This window comes from Mastomys coucha, unplaced genomic scaffold, assembly GCF_008632895.1.
Source record: "Mastomys coucha isolate ucsf_1 unplaced genomic scaffold, UCSF_Mcou_1 pScaffold23, whole genome shotgun sequence".
NCBI lineage: Eukaryota > Metazoa > Chordata > Mammalia > Rodentia > Muridae > Mastomys > Mastomys coucha.
The window spans coordinates 66,839,898-66,859,807 of record NW_022196906.1 but is presented as its reverse complement, the minus strand read 5'-3'; the positions used below and the strand labels follow the sequence as shown (position 1 = coordinate 66,859,807).

At 41.9% G+C, this 19,910-nt stretch overlaps 1 long non-coding RNA gene across 1 annotated transcript in view; it reads left to right on the top strand.

The window, feature by feature from the left end:
* LOC116072924 overlaps positions 1 to 13,670 on the top strand; it is an 18,746-nt gene extending 5,076 nt beyond the window's left edge. The window contains exons 2-3 of the long non-coding RNA XR_004111595.1: positions 10,638 to 10,818; positions 13,259 to 13,670. This is a non-coding gene — a long non-coding RNA (uncharacterized LOC116072924). The remainder of the gene's footprint in view (positions 1 to 10,637; positions 10,819 to 13,258) is intronic.
* The last annotated feature ends 6,240 nt before the right edge of the window (positions 13,671 to 19,910 follow it).

Below are 19,910 nucleotides of genomic sequence, written 5' to 3'. Positions count from 1 at the left end.
ATTTTAGATCTGAATCTTGCTTTTCCTGTGTGATGGTGTGTCCAGGACTTGCTATGGTGGAAGAATTGGGTTCTGATGATGCCGGGTAACCTTGGTTTCTGTTGCTTATGTTCTTAAGCTTGCCTCATGTTATCTGGTTATCTCTGGTGCTTCCTGCCCTGGCTAAATCAGACTGGAGCCTGTCCATCCTGTGATCCTGGTTGTGTCAGGACTCCTCAGAGTCAAGCTGTCTCTGTGATCCTGTGATTCTGGGATCCTGTGATCCTGGGTGTGTTAAAACACCAGAGTAGAGCTTCCTCTGGGTTTGTGGGACTGGCTCCAGAGTTTGCTCCCAAGGTCTGCTCAGGGCACTGGCCCAGACAGACTGGAAGGAACCTGTGCCACAGGACTGGCAGAGCTCCTTCCTGCCTGGGTCCCACTAGTCCCAGTTACTCCCGGTGTTGGGGCAGATGTTGTGTCCTCCTCACCTCTGATCCTATGATCCCGGGTGTGTTCTGGCTCTCTCATTTTTAGTGTGAGCACTTACAACTATATACTTCCCTCTTCAAACCAACTTCCTAGCTGGGTAGTGACAGTGATGGTGATGGTGGCTTATGTCTTTAATCCCAGCACTTCGGAGGCAGAGACATGGTCTACAGAACAAGTTCTAGGACAGCCAAGGCTACACAGAGAAAACCTCTCTCAAAAAATCAAACCAAAACAAAAATCCCTAACATTCCATGCTATGGCTCTATTGCTCATTAGTATCAGTGATTTACTAAGAGGTTTTGTCTGTATCTTTTTTCCCTACACAAGAACACGTACAAACCTACAACACACACACACACACACACACACACACACACACACACACACTTACACACATATATAAACTCACACACTTACACTCACACATATACACACTCACACACACATACACACTCACATACACATCTTTACTTTCCAAAAGATGTTTATGGACTATAGCTAGCGGGTCCTCACTGTCATGACTCCACTTTTGATGTTGCCTATTAATTTACTCTCCTACCACATCTGCTTCTATAGAAACCTGATAGTGTTTACTTGGGCAGCTTCTTACTGTCCTGTGGTCCACAAAGGTTGTGGGCTGGCTGCTACCATCTGTCCCGGTATGTGTATAGTGTTTTGTGCTTGTTAAAAAAAATAGCTAAGATCTTGAAGTTTAATTGATAGTATGCAGTTTTAAACTTTTTAAAAAAATGAATATTGCCAAATTATTTCCAAAAAGATTGTACCCAGGCTAAATTTTTATTTTTCCATATTGTCACCCTGATGGACTTTTAAAAGTCTATATAAGCCAAACATGACATCACATGCCTGTAGTGCCTGCTCTCAGGAGTTTAGGACAGATGTTTGAGGCTAGCCTGGGCTCAGTAGAGAGACCCTATGGCAAACTAAACAAAATGAGACAGAAAACTCAAAACAACAGCACAAAGGCAGAAAAAGTTTAGTTATGGGATTTGTTTATTTGCAAATTTGAGCTATTTTTTTTACCCATTTGCATTTATTTTGATATAAATCTTCTCTCTAAATATTTCGCCCATTTTTTTCTACTGAGTGCTTAAATCTTCTCTGGCTGATTTATTCAGTTTTCCTGCACATTAAATAAATTGGCTTTTCGCCTTTTTTTCCCCACACTGACATCACTCTTTCAACCTTTCTCTACTTCCTCCTTTTCGACTTTTAAACACATTTCTTGACAGCCTGGGCTTTATGTAAGACTTGGTCAGGAAAGTGTTTCTTACTCTAAGACAACATAACAAAATATTTGCTATGTTTTTATCAAACATCTTGAGTGTGTGTGTGTTATACAAAGCCACCTCAATATAAATGATCGTTTATCATTTAGATATTACTGAAGGGCACAGATTCTTGTATCTTGGATTCCCTAAGACACTGCAGAGCAGCAGACCAACATCTTCTCTGTGGGGCCTCCTCATGAAAGCCTGTTTTTCTTCTCTAGATTCCATTACCTCCACCATCTGAACCACATTTCATTTCCTCCTCCTTCCCCCTCCTCCTCCTCTTCTAACTTCATTCTTGACGCTGGATTCTTAAATGGCCCCTGCACATTCACGTGCACATTAAAATGTCAGTGCCCCAGACAGATGTGATACCTTAAGTCTATGAGCAATTCTATGTTTAGCAGAGGAATACTTTCCTAGCTCTTGGATGTCATAGGCCTATTAATACATTTCACTATCACAATCACATGCCTAATTCTGGCAGCTTGTACCCAGCTGGCGGTCGCAGGCTATCAACCCCCTAAAACTAGGAATAATGTCAGATGTATTAGTTGACAGGAAAAAAAAAGATTTTTTAAAAATTTCTGAAAATTTAGAAAGTGGTTGAAAATTATCAGTAATAACACTACAAGTTTTGCATCTATACTGAAGAAAGTATAAAACAGATTTCCTTTAATACTTATGAAGCATTTTAGATTACTCTAAACTTAGAATTGACTACAACATGAAATCACTGCCAAAGAAATTAATGCATTTTTAACTGGAAAAAAAAGAATTAATAGCTGGCTCTTCATGGCCTTGCCCTTCCTCCTCTAGCCAAGGAAATTTTTTCTTGGCAAGGTTCATTTACTTGGCCTCATTAAGGGATTGATGGGTTGAGTAAGAGGAGAAAGGTTCAATTGATCTCTTGGAAAAGTCAGGGTGTTGCATAAGAAAAAGATTCAGAAGAATGGAATCATTTCTGAGAAAGGCAAAGCCAGTTAGCACCTGCTAAAAGAGTGAGTTTGGGACGTTTACAAAGGGGAGAAAGAAAGAAATTTGATTAGCAGCTGCCTTGTAGCAAGGGAGGCTTTTCAAATGAGGCTGGAGGTAGGTGGGTGGGGGCAGCAATTCAGGAATTATTGCCAGGTGGAAAACCACCTCACTTTATGCGTTCTAAGAGACATACAGAAAATTAGGGAGTTTTTTCCCCAGTTATTTTGGAGTGTCTGAAATGTGTTTGTGAATGGAACTTCCAGCAGGGACAGAAGCGTGGGCTATCTCAGCTATATGCAGGTTATGAAATCTTGTGTTGTGCCAGCAGAACTATGATGTTCGGGACAATAAAGATGACAGCCATGTCAGTTGGCCGGATGACGCCTGTATTCTATCTTCAGCTCTGGGTGTCACATATTTATACACTATACCAGTTTGCTAGGGCTGCTGTGGCAAAGCCCATGGCCTCGGGAGCTCAAACAAGAACTTTCCCCATCTTTCTGTAGGAGAGAAGTCTGTGGTCCAGGTGCCACAGAGTGGATTTCTTCAGCTGTGTTTCTCCTAGGTACTCTCTGGCTTCTGTCTATAATGCCACCATTTGAATTGGATTAGAACTTGCCCTACCAACTCATTTTAATAGGCTCTTTAAAAACCCTGTACCCAAATATGGTCTCAATCTGAGGTGCTGGAGTTGAGAATTTCCACATGAACTTGGAGGAGGAGACACAATTTAGCCCATGACACAAGCTACCAGAAACCTCACTCTGTCCCCTCTTTGTATAGATGACCTTGAACATCATTTCTGTCTTTTAGGACTCTTACCCAAATTCTTACAACTTGTTAGCAGTCAAAATATTTTACTATTTTCATTAAATAATTGTTCAGAGTAGTGCATTAACCTGGTTGGTATACACTATTTTTTGCATTCAAAAGGCTTTAGAAATTAATGATAGGTTAGTTACAAAAAAAATTCTCTAAGATGGTCCTTTGGAAATAAAATATTTGGAAGCACAAAAGGAAGTTATTTTCTTTTCTATGAAATGAGGCATTTGGATCAGAAATTATCTAAGGCCCCATTCAGTGGTGAAGACACACAATTCTGGTTTAAGTACATTTAAAAAAAGTATAGCATGTTGTTAAATATAACTTTAAATGTTAGATTGGGTTACAAATAATATGCATGAAAAAAGGCAGACATCTAGTTAGGGTCTTCCTAAAATTCAAAGGAACAACATAAAATATTTTGAAGAAAGCCCTTCGGATCCAACTGCTGACCTCAATCCAGCCTTCAAAGTCACAGTAACTCACACTAATGATATTTCAAATTCCAGCCCTGCTCCCTTTTATACAGTCTGACCTTGAACTTCCTATGTATCTAAAGATAAACTGAAACACACAACCCCCTTGTCTCCACCTTGGAAGTGCTGAGATTACAGACGTGTACCATCATGCCTGGGTTATGCAATGCTAGAGACTGATGTCAGAGCCTCATGCATGCTACGCATGAGCTCTACCAACTAAGTTACAACCACCACTTGATTCTTAATTTTGTACTTCAGTAACCAGTGCTCTCTTTAATAGTGCTTCCACTCTGACCCAGAAAAATCAACCATACACCCAAGCATCCCCCATACACCATGCCACGCACCCCAAACCTCTATACAGCTACATGAGCAAATGCATCTTAGGGTTTCCTGAACTCATATTTTATGATTTCTTGCAGAAATCGCACCATTTAATTGGTATTTACTGATTTTCTACTTTCCAGAGAATAGGTAATGAATCCCTAGAGTGTATAGTCAAGCACTTTTTGGTGTTATACACATTGTATTGCCTCATAGCCTCCAGCCTGTGTGCAAATCTATTCATTACCTTTCAGTAAGCCAGGATTACATAGTAGAACTGCCAATCCCTAAAATTAGTTTTTAAAAAATACTTTATAGAACTCAGAAAATATGGCACATCTCTTTGAAGGCCGGAGACAGGTTAATATTTTACTTTTCTTTTTTTCTTGTGTTTTTTTTTTTTTCCAGGAGAAAAGATAAGGAGCAGCTATCAGAAGTTAGGAATGTGAGACAGTAACACTGAGAGTTAGCTCTCTGTGGTAAAACACACTTTGAAACACTCTCACACACTGAGGCTCCTTTCTGACATCGAGTTGAAATCACTTTAGCATGGATAATTTTTAAATGAAATAGTTTCTGAGGGTGGAAAAGAGCCATATTGGATTTTATCTGGTTATTAAATTCAAAAAACTGTCTTGTATTGAGAAAGTGGATATTGTCCCAGCATTATTAAAATATTCTATTTAGAAAAATGACATTGTTACTCATTCGAAACAGATGTTGGTCTAGATAAAGGGAAATGCCTTCACAGGTCTCAAACACAAGCACGTGGGATTACAGAAAAATAATTATAGCTGAAGCAGGGAGCACTGCCTGTGCTGCCATGCAGTCAGTGTCTGGGTGATTGGCTGCTGTCTGACAAAGGACCCCAAAACTTTATGGCTTAAAATAAGCACTGGGAAGTTTTTCTTGCAAAATAGATTCTTTTAAACTCTCTGTGGCACCTGCTGGGTGCAGCTGTTGTAAGTCAAAAGCAGTCAAAGACAGTATGCAGAAACAGGTGGGCAGCCCTCTTCTCTAGAAAAGGAAGGAATGGGTGTTGGCCTGAGGGCTATAGTTTCTTGGCTTCTGGTTTATAAAAGCTCATAATTCTACAGGTTGATATTGGGTCAGGGGATCTGGTTTCTTGTCATTGTGTGGGTTAATGGATGTGTATGCCTTGAATTAGTAAGCAGGCTGAGGGAAGACCAGTTCTTACTGGTCTCCATCATGAGTCTAGCAGTGGACTGGACTACTGGCTGTGTGCCTCAGTGCACTTGCATGAACCTCTGTCATTGGCTAATTTAGGGTTTCCTCCATAGTGGGAGTCAAAAGCAAAAGCTTCAAGACCTCTTTTATGATTTGGCTAATACCATGTTGCCATTTTAAATTTTGTTAGTCAGGATCACAAAACCATCTGTCCTCACATGGAGAGCTCCATGTGTTGGTGGCCATTCTTAAGGGAGTAAAATTTTATCAAAAGAGAACGTATTAATTCCTGCAAGGCTTTTGCCATCGATTGTTTCCTACTTTAAAATTCTGTTCGTACTTTATGTAATCTTCTTTCCATTCTTTTTTTAAAAATTTTTTTTTTTTTTGGTTTTTTGTTTGTTTGTTTGTTTGTTTTGAGACAGGGTTTCTCTGTGTAGCCCTGGCTGTTCTAGAACTCACTTTGTAGACCAAGTTGGCCTGGAACTCAGAAATTCACCTGCCTCTGCCTCCCAAGTGCTGGGATTAAAAGCGTGTGCCACCATGGCCCAGCCTTCCTTCCATTCTTACTATAAGTCTCACAGCAACAAAATAATTAAAAAATAAGACTTAATCTGAATCTCTCAAAGTACTTGGAAATGTTTGTGAGAAGGGGGTAATATGAGGGTGAAAGAGATCCCCACACTGAAATAATGGTTTTTTTTTTTAAAGATTTATTTTATTTATTTTATGTGTATGAGTACACTGTAGCTGTACAGATGGCCGTGAGCCATCATGTGTGTGGCTGCTGGGAATTGAACTCAGGACCTCTGCCACCCTGCTTACTCCAGCCCGCTAGCTCTGGTGTAATTCACTGTAGCTGTCTTCAGATGCACCAGAAGAGGGCGTCAGATCTCATTACTGGTGGTTGTGAGCCACCATGTGGTTGCTGGGATCCGAACTCAGGACCTTCAGAAGAGCAGTCAGTGCACTTACCTGCTGAGCCATCTCACCAGCCCCTGAAATAATCTTTTTGTTTGGTATTGAGAAACTTAGTTAAAAGGGCATTCCCTCTTTCTAAAACCCTCTTGACCTCCCACACACCCAATATTATAGATTTTTATCCCTTAAAAATCTCATCTCAAATAGCCCAGAAACCACTCACACATTACTACTCACACATTAAAACATAGTCAGAATACCATTTGGTGATGGGAAGTGTAGAATGTGCACATTTTGGGGGATTATTTCATCAATGTTCCTATTGCTTATATGAGCTACATGCAAAAGGCTCTCTTCTTGCTTGCTCAGCAGTTCAGTTCCCAGCATGCAGTAAGTGCTAAACTAATGAATTTGGAAGACAAACAAAAGGAAAGGGTCTCTCAACGAATGGATTTGTTTTCACACCAAATGACAACTTGAATTGTACGTGAAAGGGAGGAAAGAGTCACAGAGACATTTACTGAATCACTGACATTACAAAAGTAGGTCTGTGAAATTTATTTTAAAACCATAGAGAAGAAATTCTCCTGATAATATTCAGTTTTTAAATATAGGAAAAGACCCTTAAAAAACAAATGCATCAGACCATATATTATTTTACCTAGAGACTAGATTAAATAGTTGAGCTACCATTCCTTAAAGGGTTGAAAGATAATTTTTTTATTAGATATTTTCTTTATTTATATTTCAAATGATCAAATGATATCCCCTTTCCTGGTCTCCCCTCCAAAAAAAAAAAAACAAACAAACCCCTATTTCCTCCCATCTCCCCCTGCTTGCTCACCAACCCACCCTCTCCCTCTTCCTGGCCCTGGCATTCCCCTACACTGGGGCATAGAACCTTCACAGGACCAAGGGCCTCTCCTCCCATTGATGACCAACTAGGCCATCCTCTGTTATACATACGCTGTTGGAGCCATGGTTCTGAGAGGCTCTGCCAGTGCCCGATTATTGGACTGAGCACAGGGTCCCCAGTGAAGGAACTAGAGAAAGGACCCAAGGAGCTGAAGGGGTTTGTAACCCCTTAGGATGAACAACAATGTGAACTAACTAGTACCCTCAGAGCTCCCAGGGACTAAAACACCAACCAAAGAGTACACATGATAAATTTGTTTTTAGTACAATTCAGCCAAAGGGGGCAGAATACAACCAATGAATTAATTCAAAAGCAAATGGGCTGGTCTGAGGGAAAGCAGGGCCTGGCTCCCGTCCTCTCCCGGCTTAGAGCAGCATGGCAAAGCTGTGGAAATGCCTGTGATTGCTTCTCCAGTGCTGGGTCTGGTCTCCAAATACAGACTCTCAGCTTCCAAGACAAAGAGCTGGGGGTGGCTGTCGCAGGTGGCATATGACTTCTTCATCACCAAAAGAAAATTCTAGATGAATCTCAGTTTTAAAAGGTCACATTTTTGCATCAGGATCTCTTTTGATTTTCCTGCCAATCTGTCTTCACACCAGAGAAACAAAATCTGTGGGTGAGTGAGGTCGGAGATGTGCGGCAGTGCAGCTTTCTTAAACACAAGTCTGGAGAACCGTAGAACAATTCTGGTTTGTTATGGTTGCGGTTTGCCATAACAATACTTGAACAAAAATTTAACAAAGTCAATTTAGACTTGGAATGAGCTATCTCTCCAGACTCCTGACAGAATCGAATCACAATACTTCTATCCTCTATTTAATATTGCCTAAGCCTAAGAGATCCTCCCCCACACCTGCCTACTCCAAGCTCTTGGTTTTTAGCATTACGAAGAGTTCAAACATCACAGCCTTATTATCTAAGTTCTTTACCTCTGTACTTCTAGACCCTTACTGTCTAGGATCAGTGGCTGTCAGTGCTCAGTTCAAGGTTGATGTGGTGGTTTGAATGAGAATGGTTCCTGTGGACTCATATATTTGAATGTTTGGTTAGGAGTTGGTGGAATGGTTTAGGAAGGATCAGGAGATGTGATCTTGATGGAGAGATATATCGTGAGGGTGGGGTTTGAGATTGCAAAAGCCTAAACAAGGCCTAATAGTGAGCTCACTAGGGTTCTCTCTCTCTCTCTCTGTCTCTCTCTGTCTCTCTCTCTGTCTCTCTAACTTGCAGATCAGATATGAGCTCTCAGCTACTGCTGTGTCTACCTGTTACCAGGCTTTCCACCATGATGATTATGGAGTCACCCTCTGAAACTGTAAGCAAGCCTCCAATTAAATGCTTCCTGTTATAAGTTGCCTTGCTCATGGTGTCTCTTCACAGCACTAGAACAGTAATTAAGACAGTTGTCATTATCTATACTACAAATCTCCTTGAAAATGTTTAAAATCAACCCCCCTCCCCAATTTGTTCTCCAGCACTCTTCTAGTACTTGCAAGATTTGGGTTCAGAAACGAGAAAATATCTGAAAAAAAATTAAAACCTCTGTATACCCTCCTTTATAACAGCATTATGCATAACAGCAAAAAGTGGAAGCAACTTGGGTATATGTAGATGATTAAATGGATAAAGAAAATGTGGTACATACATCCATGGAATTATTACCCACTCCCTCAAAGAAGAAATTTTAACACATGCTACAACTTGGTCATCCATAATACCCTTAGGTGGTATTATAATATGTCAGAAGTCAAAAAAAAAAGATAAATGTCTGAGTCCATCTAAATGAGCTGGGGGAGGAGAAATGGGGTAAAATTCTAAGGCTGTGGAATTTGAGCTTTGTTAGCTGAAAAATTAATTTAGAAGTGGGTGGTGATGATAGTTGTTCAACAAAGAGAATACTTAAATTTAGTAAAAAAAAAAAAAAAAAGGGTAAGTCCTTTAAAAATAGGGATTGACAATGTAATTCAGTAGCTAGAGTGCGTGCCTGCATTTGTAGAGCTCTAGGTTCAGTCTCCAGTCTCCAGCAACACATAGAACTTAGTGTGGAGGTGTTTCCCCGTAACCTTCACTTTCAGAAGGTGGCACTGGAAGGATCAGAAATTGAAGGTTGTCCTCCACCACACAGTGAGTTCAAGGTCAGCCTGGGCCACATGAGACTCTTCCTTGAAAAGTTAAATAAATAGGGTTAGCAAGATAGTGGGTAAAGGCAGGTACTACCAAGCCTGAGGAACTGAGTTCAATCCCAGGGTCCTGAACATCATCTTCTGACCTCCACATGCTTGCCATGGCAAGGGTGCATCCCCTAGTAAATACATACATACATACATACATACATACATACATACATACTAAATCAAAATAATATAGGTGTTAAATGTTATTTTCTGTCCATAACAAAACGTTGTGACCTGCACGTATGGCCCATACCAGCTGCTGCTGAGTGATTCTTTCAGCCTATCTCTATCTATGGAGACTTTACAACCTTAAAACTGTTTCTTTTCATCTGTATAACATTTCAGACCATATTAACCTAATTTCTTAAAGTCTTCAGGTGTTTTTCATTAGTCAAATTGCAGCCCGCTGCAGTTAAACCAAGTCCAGCCCACAGGTATCTTCACTAAAAGGTCCTTCCTACTGTTGCTCTTTCAGTTAGGGCCTGGAAGGGATGACACCTTTAAGATTCTCAGAAGGCCTTTCAAAAATTATTTATTTCTATTTTGTATGTATGAATCTTTTGCTTACATGTCTGTATGTACACCACATGTGTGCCTGGTGCCTAAGGCGGTCAGAGGATGGCACTTGACCTCCCCTGAAATGAATTGTAGGTGGTTTGAGCTAGTGTGTGGGTACTAAGAACAGAACGTGGGCCCTCTGCTGTTGACCACTGAGCCACCTCTCCAGTCCCATGAGAAGGCCTTCTTTCAATTAAGATGGCCTGTGAGATATGTCTGAAGATTCTTAGATCAACTTTTCTGATGAACCATTTTTTATCTTCTAAGATCATGATAACGAACCCAATAGTTCTTCTGTGGATTTGATCTTTTCTATCAACTTTGGCTCTCTTAGAAAGCTTGAAGAATAATAATTTTCTTTTTAAATTCAGTCCTATATTCCGCTCATATCTTTCTTCTAACCTTTTATCAAGGGCAACAAGAAGGTGCCAAGTGGCAGCTTTGGTGTTCTTCCAGGAAACTTCATCGGGTAACCATGTGATTTGCTGGGTTTAATTTTCTACTTTCTACTTTATTACAGGTTCTGGGCTTGTTAAAATCCTGCAGCTGTGGATGAGGGTGTCCCTTCCTCTCCTATTTCTTTGTGTTTTTCCTGCCTGGAGTGTACTGGATCTTCTGACAGGAGAACCTTGAAGCAATCTTCTTGCTAGTCTTGGCCAAGATTCATAAGTCATAATGTCCTACCTTGCTCTGACCAAGAGGTGAGTGGGTAGGCAACCCAGGAATGCTAATCAGTCTCTGTTTCTTCAGAACTCAATTCCCAGTAGAGAAATATATGCATAGAAAGGAAAATTCAGTGCTGAGGCCTAAGCCTGCAATCCTAGTACATGGGTCACTGAGGCAAAAGCATGGTGAGTTTCAGGCTAGCCTGAGGTACATATCAATAAACTGAAACACGAGAAGGGGGTAGGAAGAAAAGACTAGATAGTATTGCTTTATTTATTTATTTTATTAGATATCTCTTTCTTTTCTTTTCTTTTCTTTTCCTTTTTTTCCCAGGGCCTTGCGCTTGTTAGACAAGCACTCTACCACTGAGCTAAATCCCCAACCCCAATATTTTCTTTATTTACATTTCAAGTAAACCCTTTCCTGGTTTTCCCTCCAAAACTTCCCTATCCCATCCTCTCTACCCCTGCTACTATGAGGGTATTGCCCCACCCACCCACCCACTCCTACTTCCCTGACCTGGTATTCCCCTACACTGGGGCATCAAGCCTTCAAAGGACCAAGGGCCTCTCCTCTCACTGATGCCCGACAAGGCCATCCTCTGCTACATATGCAGCTGGAGCCATGGGTTCCTCCATGTATACTCTTTGGTTGGTGGTTTAGTCCTTAGGAGCTCTGGGGGTACTGGTTGGTTGATATTGTTGTTCCTTCTATGGGACTGTACACCCCTTCAGCTCCTTCAGATCTTTCTCTAACTCCTCCATTGGGGACCCCGTGCTCAGTCCAATGGTTGGCTGGGAGCATCTGCCATTTGTTAGGCTCATTACCAGAGTATTAGAACCATTTTGACTCCTGTCCTTCTCACAGACAGAATTTCATGGTTCTTTTAATCCTTTCTGTGACTTGGCATTTTTGATTGAGCACATTCCTTATTTTATTTTGTCAGACTGAATATATGTGTGTGTATATATGTATGTATGTGTGTATGTATATGTATATGATGTATATGTATATATGTATGTGTATATATGTGTATGTGTGCACATGTATGTGTATATGTATATGCTGAGCTATACATATATATTACATATACATATACACATACACACACATACATATATAGTGGAATAGATTAAGATAGAACGGACTGCAATAGAAATTTGCTCCTGGATGTAGCTTTCTGTTTAGAATAGCAGTGTGGAATGGGAATGAGTGTGGGAGGCAGGGATCAGTATTATGTCCATTTCTCTATCCTGACTGAGATGATGGCTGTCTCTGTAAGCATGTTGTATTTAAAAAGTTGACCATCATGTCCACTCTGGCTAGAGATAAAGGAGAGACCACAGAGCAATGTCAGCTGGAGAGATCTGGCTGGTGTTTAGAGCCCAAGTTGCTACAAATAAGAGAGAACTGTCTCACCTGAAAGCAGAGACCAAACTGCCCAGGGAAGGAATCCTAACTGCAGCCTAAGTCAGAGAAGAGCAGAAGTCAGAGAACTCAGACCATAGATTATCTCCCCTGAGATAGCAGTAGTGAAAGCAAAGTCGAGGCATCTAGAAACAATAAGAAGGAATCCTAGGAAACCCTAGTGATGGGCCTCTCTCTTGTTTGGGAAGGGCTTCGCTTCACTCCCTCCCCCACCCTTTTAAATATTTGTTTATTTATTTTATGTATGTGAGTACACTGTCACTGTCTTCAGACACACCAGAAGAGGGCATCAGAGTCCATTACAGATGTAATGAGCCAACATGTGGTTGCTGAGAACTTGAACTTAGGACCTCTGGAAGAGCAGCCAGTGCTCTTAATGGCCGAGCTATCTCCCAAGTCCCATACTCCCATTTTAAAGTCCTGCCACTGAAGAAAATGGGGAGGGTCAGACAAGGCTGATTCATATCTTTTAACTCGAGCTATTGCTTGTCATTGCCCCCAGTGAAGTGGGGCAAATATGCTTATATTTTGTACACTCTGCATACCAAGTGCAGAGGAGGGACAAAACTCTTAGGGCCTATGGCTATGAAGGAACATCCTGGTCACTGTTGGGTTCAGTCTCACCTGAAGGTAGACAGAGACAAACTGTCAAGGGAACAAACTCATGTGTGCATACAGACAAGCATGGACCCACACATACACATAAATAAAGATAAGTTTTAGAAAGCAAGATGTGATAAACACTCCTACTTAGTAAGCATGGTGCACTGTTTCCTCCCCTTCTGCCTGGCGTATTTTTCACTCTATGAAGGTGTTCTAATATCTCCCACCATTGTACATTAAGTCAAAGTTATCATTTGGCCAATTGTGGTGGTTTGAATCAGAATGATCCTTATAGGCTCATAGATTTGAATACTTGGTTACCACACTATTTGAAAGGATTAGGAGGTGAGGTCTTCTTGGAGGAAGTGTGATACTGGGGGTGGGTTTTGGGGTTTCAAAAGACCTATTCCAAAACCAGAATTTCTCTCTTCCTGTTGCTTGTAGATCTGGATATCAAACTCTCAGCTACTTCTCTAGCATCATGTCTGCTTGCATGCGGCCATATTCCCAGCCATGATGAACTGCAAGCCAGCCCCAGTTAAATGCTTTCCTTCATAAGAGTTGCTGTGGTGATGGCGTCTCTTCATAGCAATAGAACACCGATTACAAAAGCCATCAGTTGTCAATAAGCAAGGAGGTAGTCTGAATTCACCGAAGAATGATGCATGTCACCAAGATATCCTAGAGTGGGAAGAAGAAGTTGGCCAAGAATCTAAGGAAGGAGGGAGCTTTGGTATGAAGGTCAAAAGAATCCTAGTAACATGATTGTCACACTGTGTGCAGAGGACTGGAAGGGTGGATGTGGATATTGAATGGTCAGGAGGAATACACTGAACAAATAATTGGCTTTTACTTGCCCAGCACTCCAAGTTCCTATCATGAAGCCTCTTCTACCCCATACTTAAATCAAGCTGTTGTAGAAGAACCAAAGCTAAACCTCTGTCTTGGATGGCTATAACTCGGGACTGGTGTGCGAATTTATCTCCTGAATTCATTATCTATGAATGACTCAGGAAAACTTAAGTGGTTCCAGGGATAACAATAGCTTTTCAGAATCATGGATTCGACGGAGTGACTGGAAAAGAGACATGCATACTCTTAGCCTATGGACTGTTTAGATGACAGATGTAAGTTTGCAGTTCGTAGGGAAGAACGGCATCACTGCAGGGGGAGAATGCTTGAGACTGAAGCCCATGCAGAGGAGATCAGAAAAGGAACCAGGTGGGAAGGAGAATGAGAACCAGTCAGTGTTCTTCTTGGAGTTGGTAGACTGGACACCTCTCTGGGGAGCACGCCTTGTGAGCTTGTTCCTGTTTGGTTAGAGAGTCTCTTTCCTCCTCACATCAGACATCAGAGATCTTGCTTTCCTAGTCACTAGACCCCACCAGACCCCCCTTGGGAAACCTCCTTTAAGAAAACAGTGTGACACAAAAATGCCACGTGCAGTCTGCTTTTGCCAGTGAGATCAAAGCCATCACTGGTTGGCTTTCTGGGGTGGCACTGTTGAGCTTCTAGTGACATCTGGTAGTAGCATCTGTGTCAGTAAAGGTCTGTCCCTGTTGGTAATGCACAATACAGACCTGAGTGCTGGGCAGGGGAATTGGAGGCAGGAGCAGAATCTTCATGGGAATGCAGACAACTGGATGTTCAGCCGTTCTGTAGCCTGACAAATAGGGTTGAAGAAATTTCTCTTTGGCTTAATTAACTAGTTAGTTTCTGCCACTTTAAAATACAGCTTGTGGTGCTAATGTAACAGTCAGCAAATACGGGATATGTTGTTGTATACAGTTCTGAAACAGGAGTTGTTAGTCCCCTTGGGATCAGTCAGCTTTTCAGATAAAGAGGCACCCAAAGCAGGTATGAACTGGAAAGCGCTGATATGCTGCTTCTTCAGGAGGTTCAAACTCAAGCCAAGGAACCTGTGGGTGATCCCTCTAGGGGTGGAGGCACATTGTGATCATAGCACAAGCCCAGAGTTGCAGGATCAAGAAGATGGAGCAAGGGCTAGAGAGATGGCTCAGTGGTTAAGAGCACGTACTGCTCTTCCAGAGGTCCTGAGTTCAATTCCCAGCAACCACATGGTGGTATGCAATCATCTGCAATAGGATCTGATGCCCTCTTCTGGTGTATCTAAAGAGAGCAACAGTGTACTCATATATATAAAATAAATAAATAAATAAATAAATAAATAAATAAATAAATAATAAAAGAAGATGGAACAAGCAGAGAGTGGTGGGTGGCACATGCCTCTGATCCCCAACACTTAGGAGGCTGAGCCACGTGGATCTCTGTGAGTTGAAGGACAGCTTGGTCTATATAGCAAGTTCCAGGGCAGCCAAGGCTATATAGTGAGTCTCTATCTCAATACATATAAGCTCCATAGCCATCTTCAAAGGTATCCTCTCCATGGCCCAAGGATCTTTTACAAGACCCCACCTCTTAAAGGTTCCTCTACCTCCTAACACTGTATCCTAACAACATACGTTTACATACAGGCTCCTGGTGGACACCTCATCAAAACCAAAAGGCCACCGGAGAGATGAAAAACAGATTAAGCAATATTGAGTACATCCTGGTCTTAATATTAATGACACTAAATACCAATATTGGAAGAGCATGAACCTAATAAATCCTAGAGCAGAAATTTGAATTATTCTCTTTTGTTTAAATCTCCAACGTTCATGTTTTTGTGATATGTTGTTGGAGGCATTCTTTTATAACGGCAAGCATGATTTAGATTCTTCCACTGAGACACACACGCATACTCAGAACCACTAGGAGAAAGGGAAGCAACACAAAAGCCTTAATTGTGACAGTTACAGGTCAGGTGCAGTACAGGTAGACCAAGAGTGGAGGCTCCAGCTCTCTGCACTGTGGTGATATGATCTTATGTGGGTCTCCCCATCTTCATGGACTAGCGTCTGATACAGTCCACGAGGGTAGTGGAAACAGAAATGTCAAGCGGCTCTGAAGCCTTGTAAGTGCGTGCAGTGAATAACCACACTGGGATGGATTGTCAGTAGGCAGGTCAACTTTACTTAGGATGATTGAAGGCTTATACAGTTTTGGGGAACTGAGGATAGGGACATCCAGGATGGGCAAAGGTCATTGTCTGGGGACCTGGCATACCTCATTAGCAAGAGGAAACATGTCAGGAATCTCAGGTGCTGGATTAACAGGTTTTGTCAGGAGACAGGAAGTTGATCCTACACACTAGTTGAGGCCACATGACATTCCTTAGGTAGAGGCAAGTGTAGGGGCCTAGAATACCTCAGACAAGGTCAGAGGATAAACTCTGTTAACGAAAGGAGTCCCCCATGACACACCGAGCCCCAGAAGTCTACTTGATCAATGGTAAACTTTGACTTTAGTAGAGTTGTCCCACAATCTTGGCACCCAAATGAGGCACCTTGCCTGGCCGTTGCAGAGATGTCTTCTGGACCAGTGGATTCTACGATGAGATGTTGGCAGTGTTCCCATGGTCCTTTTTCTCCTCCTCCAGTATTTGACACATGGATTTCCAACTCCCTACACCCAAGTGTTACTGCTTAAACAACTTGACTGGTTCTTGTGGCCTGCTTCTGAATCCTGTCTAATACAAGCATACAGAAGGGTCAAGCACATATAACCAAAGGGGATAAAAACAGCCAACTGCCCAGTGTAACTCATCATCATGAAGAACACAGGGCAAGGGCTTTGTACTGCTGAATTTTTTTCTACTGCTCACAGCTGTGTTTGTTTATTCCTTATAAAGCTAGTTGACACCATCTGTTCAAGTGGTGTGAGGACATTCAACTCAGTTCAGCACACAGTGCACGGAGTAGAAGCCCCTCAGAGATCTTGCCGAACACACTCATTTCATAGATTAGGAGACTCTTAAGAAAATGAATCAAATTGTTTCAAAGTCACACATCCAAAACAGTTGCAGAAAGAGAAGGCACGCCCAAGCCTAATGACTCCCGAGCCAGATCGACTTCCATTGACATCAGCTGAAATCCACACTGGACACAAACTGCTCATTCCCAAGTGCCTGAGTGTGATGTAGCCACAGCCAGAGTCCTACACATCCTTCTGTCTTGGTTTTATTCTTATCTCCTCTTGTCTCACTTAACAGAGAAGCTCAATTCCAAAGACACTTTCCCTAAAAATAACTAAAAGACACACTGGAAGAAATTAGCATAATGTATTTTTTTTTAATCTATAATTTACAGCGTAATCTAAAAATGTGCGACAAAGTAATTCTTGTGCTGAGAAAACTCCCCTGGGATGTTTGGTTCCATTTAAAAGCATCTTGGTATGGGGGTTGAGGGAGCGGCAGCCTGTGGCACTCTTCCACCAGGGCAAAATGTTATTCCAGTGATTCACAGCAAGAGGCCTGACAAACACTCTGAGTCGGTATGGAGGTTCTTGCCATCAGGATAAAATGAGAATTGCAGTGGGTGGTCCCAGCCTAGCCTTCTGCTTCTGTCCTGGCTCAGGTGGTTACCCTGGAAACAGTGGGGTTGCAAACAAATATATCTGGAATTTTTAAAGAGAGCCTGCACAGGAAGGTCTGATTTTGACTCGCCACTGGTTTTTCTGAAGGCTCTCTTCCTTGGAGAGGGCGTGCCCCTTGGACTACCTTGAAAGCTGGTTCCGTCCAGCGTCTTTGGCAAGGTCCGGTTGGCTGGCTGGCCAGAGCTTGGCAGACAGGGAAGGGGGCTCTGCTGATCACTATTTAAGCTTTGGCTCCTCACACAGATGGTTCTGATCTTCTCCTCCCCCACCTAAGAATTTTTCTAAAATGACACCCAAGTTTTTCTTGGCAGAAGTTATCATTCCTGGCAAACAGTTCACTGCAGCTCTAATTATGATGACAGCTTTAATGGAGAAGATAATCATATTAAATGGTTCTTATTCCGTTTCATGTGATGAATTAGTGACTGCCATGAGATGTGTTCAACAGCCAAAAGTAAAGAGAAAGGGTAACATGCCCGTGGGACAAGTTAAGATTTTAAGGATTCCAAAAGTAAGGAGGAGACGGACAGAACCGCACCTGAGTCCTGCTGGATTTAAGGGCTTCGACCTCACTCACTGATCAAGAAGCCCCATTCTTCTCGTGACTCTTCGATAGCAAACATGATTCTGTCACTTGTAAACACAGGAAGACTTATTCAAGATAGTCTCAGTAGGGGAAGACTGTACCCCAGAAGGTAAGAAGGGTCAAGATCTTGTCTCAGACAAAGTCAAGTAAGGGTTGATGGCCATTGAGCAGAATGGCCAAGAGGGGACACTGGACTGAGAACCTTCTTTCTAAACTGATATATTAGCTTTGCTGCTGAACACAGGCCACATAGCAAAGGAAAGTTAATCAGATATCGAGGATATTTGGGTGTCAAACTTCTCAATACATTCAAGGGGGATGCTTACTAAAACTGGGCTAGGCAAGCCCAAGACAAATGAGCCAGAGTGAAAGCCCAGTGGAGAAAGGGATTCAGAGAATCCAGTTGTGGTTCGAGTCTAGAATGTTCCCCATACTCTCATGTTTGAATACTCAGTCCCCCAGTTTGTGGTACTAGTTTAAAAGCCATGGGAAACTTGAGGTGGGGCCTGGCTGGCAAAAGAAGGACAGTCTTTGGAAGCTGTACCTGTTTCTGGTTCCAATCCTGAGCTCTTCGCCATGGTTTACCGGGAAGGAGGAACACTGCCACCTGTTCCCACCACCATCAACTGTGGCATGCCCTTCCCACTGTGATGGACCGGATTCCTCTGAAACCATGAGCCAAAGTTCCCTTGGGTCATTTCTGTTGGGTGATTTGGTCAGAGAAGCCAAAGTAACTAATATAGATGCCAGGAGAAAACACTTCCAGACACAGGGTGGGCAAGGACTTTCTGAAAAAGATTCTAATAGCATTAAAAAAAAAAAAAGCAACACTGAGAGTTGACAAATGGGACCCCATGAAACTAAAAAGCTTCTACAAAGCAAAGCAAACAACCTAAAGAAGAGGCAGCTACCCGGTGAGAGAAAGGCTTTACCAGATTCACATCTGACACAGTATATAAAATCCATAAAGAACTTCAAAGCTTAAATACCATAAATAATCTAATCAGTACTTGAATAACTGAAAAGCTAGGCAGATGGCCAAGAGGTACCTGGAAAAATGGTCAGTGTTCTTAGCTGTTAGGAAATGCAAATAAAAACATTTAACTGATGAGCCATTTCACTAGCAATCTAATAAAAATTTTGAAATAGCCTCATTTATTTAGTCAAAGATTAATTTGGAAAGTAAGCATTCACTCAGACTCACATCTAATTAGAAATATCTTTACTTAGATTATTTTATTCAAATACAATAACGTCCACCCACAGAAAGCCTATTTGCTAAACTAAAGCATTGATGTACAGTTATATGTTTTCATTTTATATTAATTTACATCTTCATTTTTTTTTTTTACTATAAAATTCTTACTGGGAAAAGAAATATTCGAATCTGTTGTTTAAGCAGCAATAAAGGATGTAGTTACTATGTGTTGTAACTGAGGGCTTATTGGCGGGGAGGGAAGGAGCTTCTGTGGAGGAAGGCTCTCCTCTTGATTCTCATCTTCTTGAAGCCCGAATCAGCTGTATTTTCACTCATTTTCCAGGAGCTGGGCTGTTGCTGAGGAGATAGCTTCCCCACTGGACTCATGTCAGAGGTCAGCTCCAAAAGTCATCGCGGTGGTTTTAACTCATCGTTAAGATCTTATGGATACATTAGTTATCTTTTTTACTTTGTTTTCACATTTGCATGAGGACCTGCCTTCCTAGAAAGGGCTGTGGTAGTGGGAGCCTGGAACCAGTCTGCTGCTGGAGCTGGAAAGGTGGAGAGTTAAGGGGAAGCATCCTCAGGGGAGATGGATTAATTGCTTGTTAGTGCCAAATGCTTGTCAGATCTGTGAGGAGAAAGAGAGGGGGTTGGGAGAGGAAAGGTGAAAAGGGAAGGGAAAAGAGAGATACAGAGGGAGGGAGGGGAAGAGAGGGAGGGATGGAGAAGAGATTAAATATGAGGGCAAACTGGAAGCCCAACTGAGAAGCAAGTAAGACATCATGACTGAGGCAGAAACTAAACAGCATTAA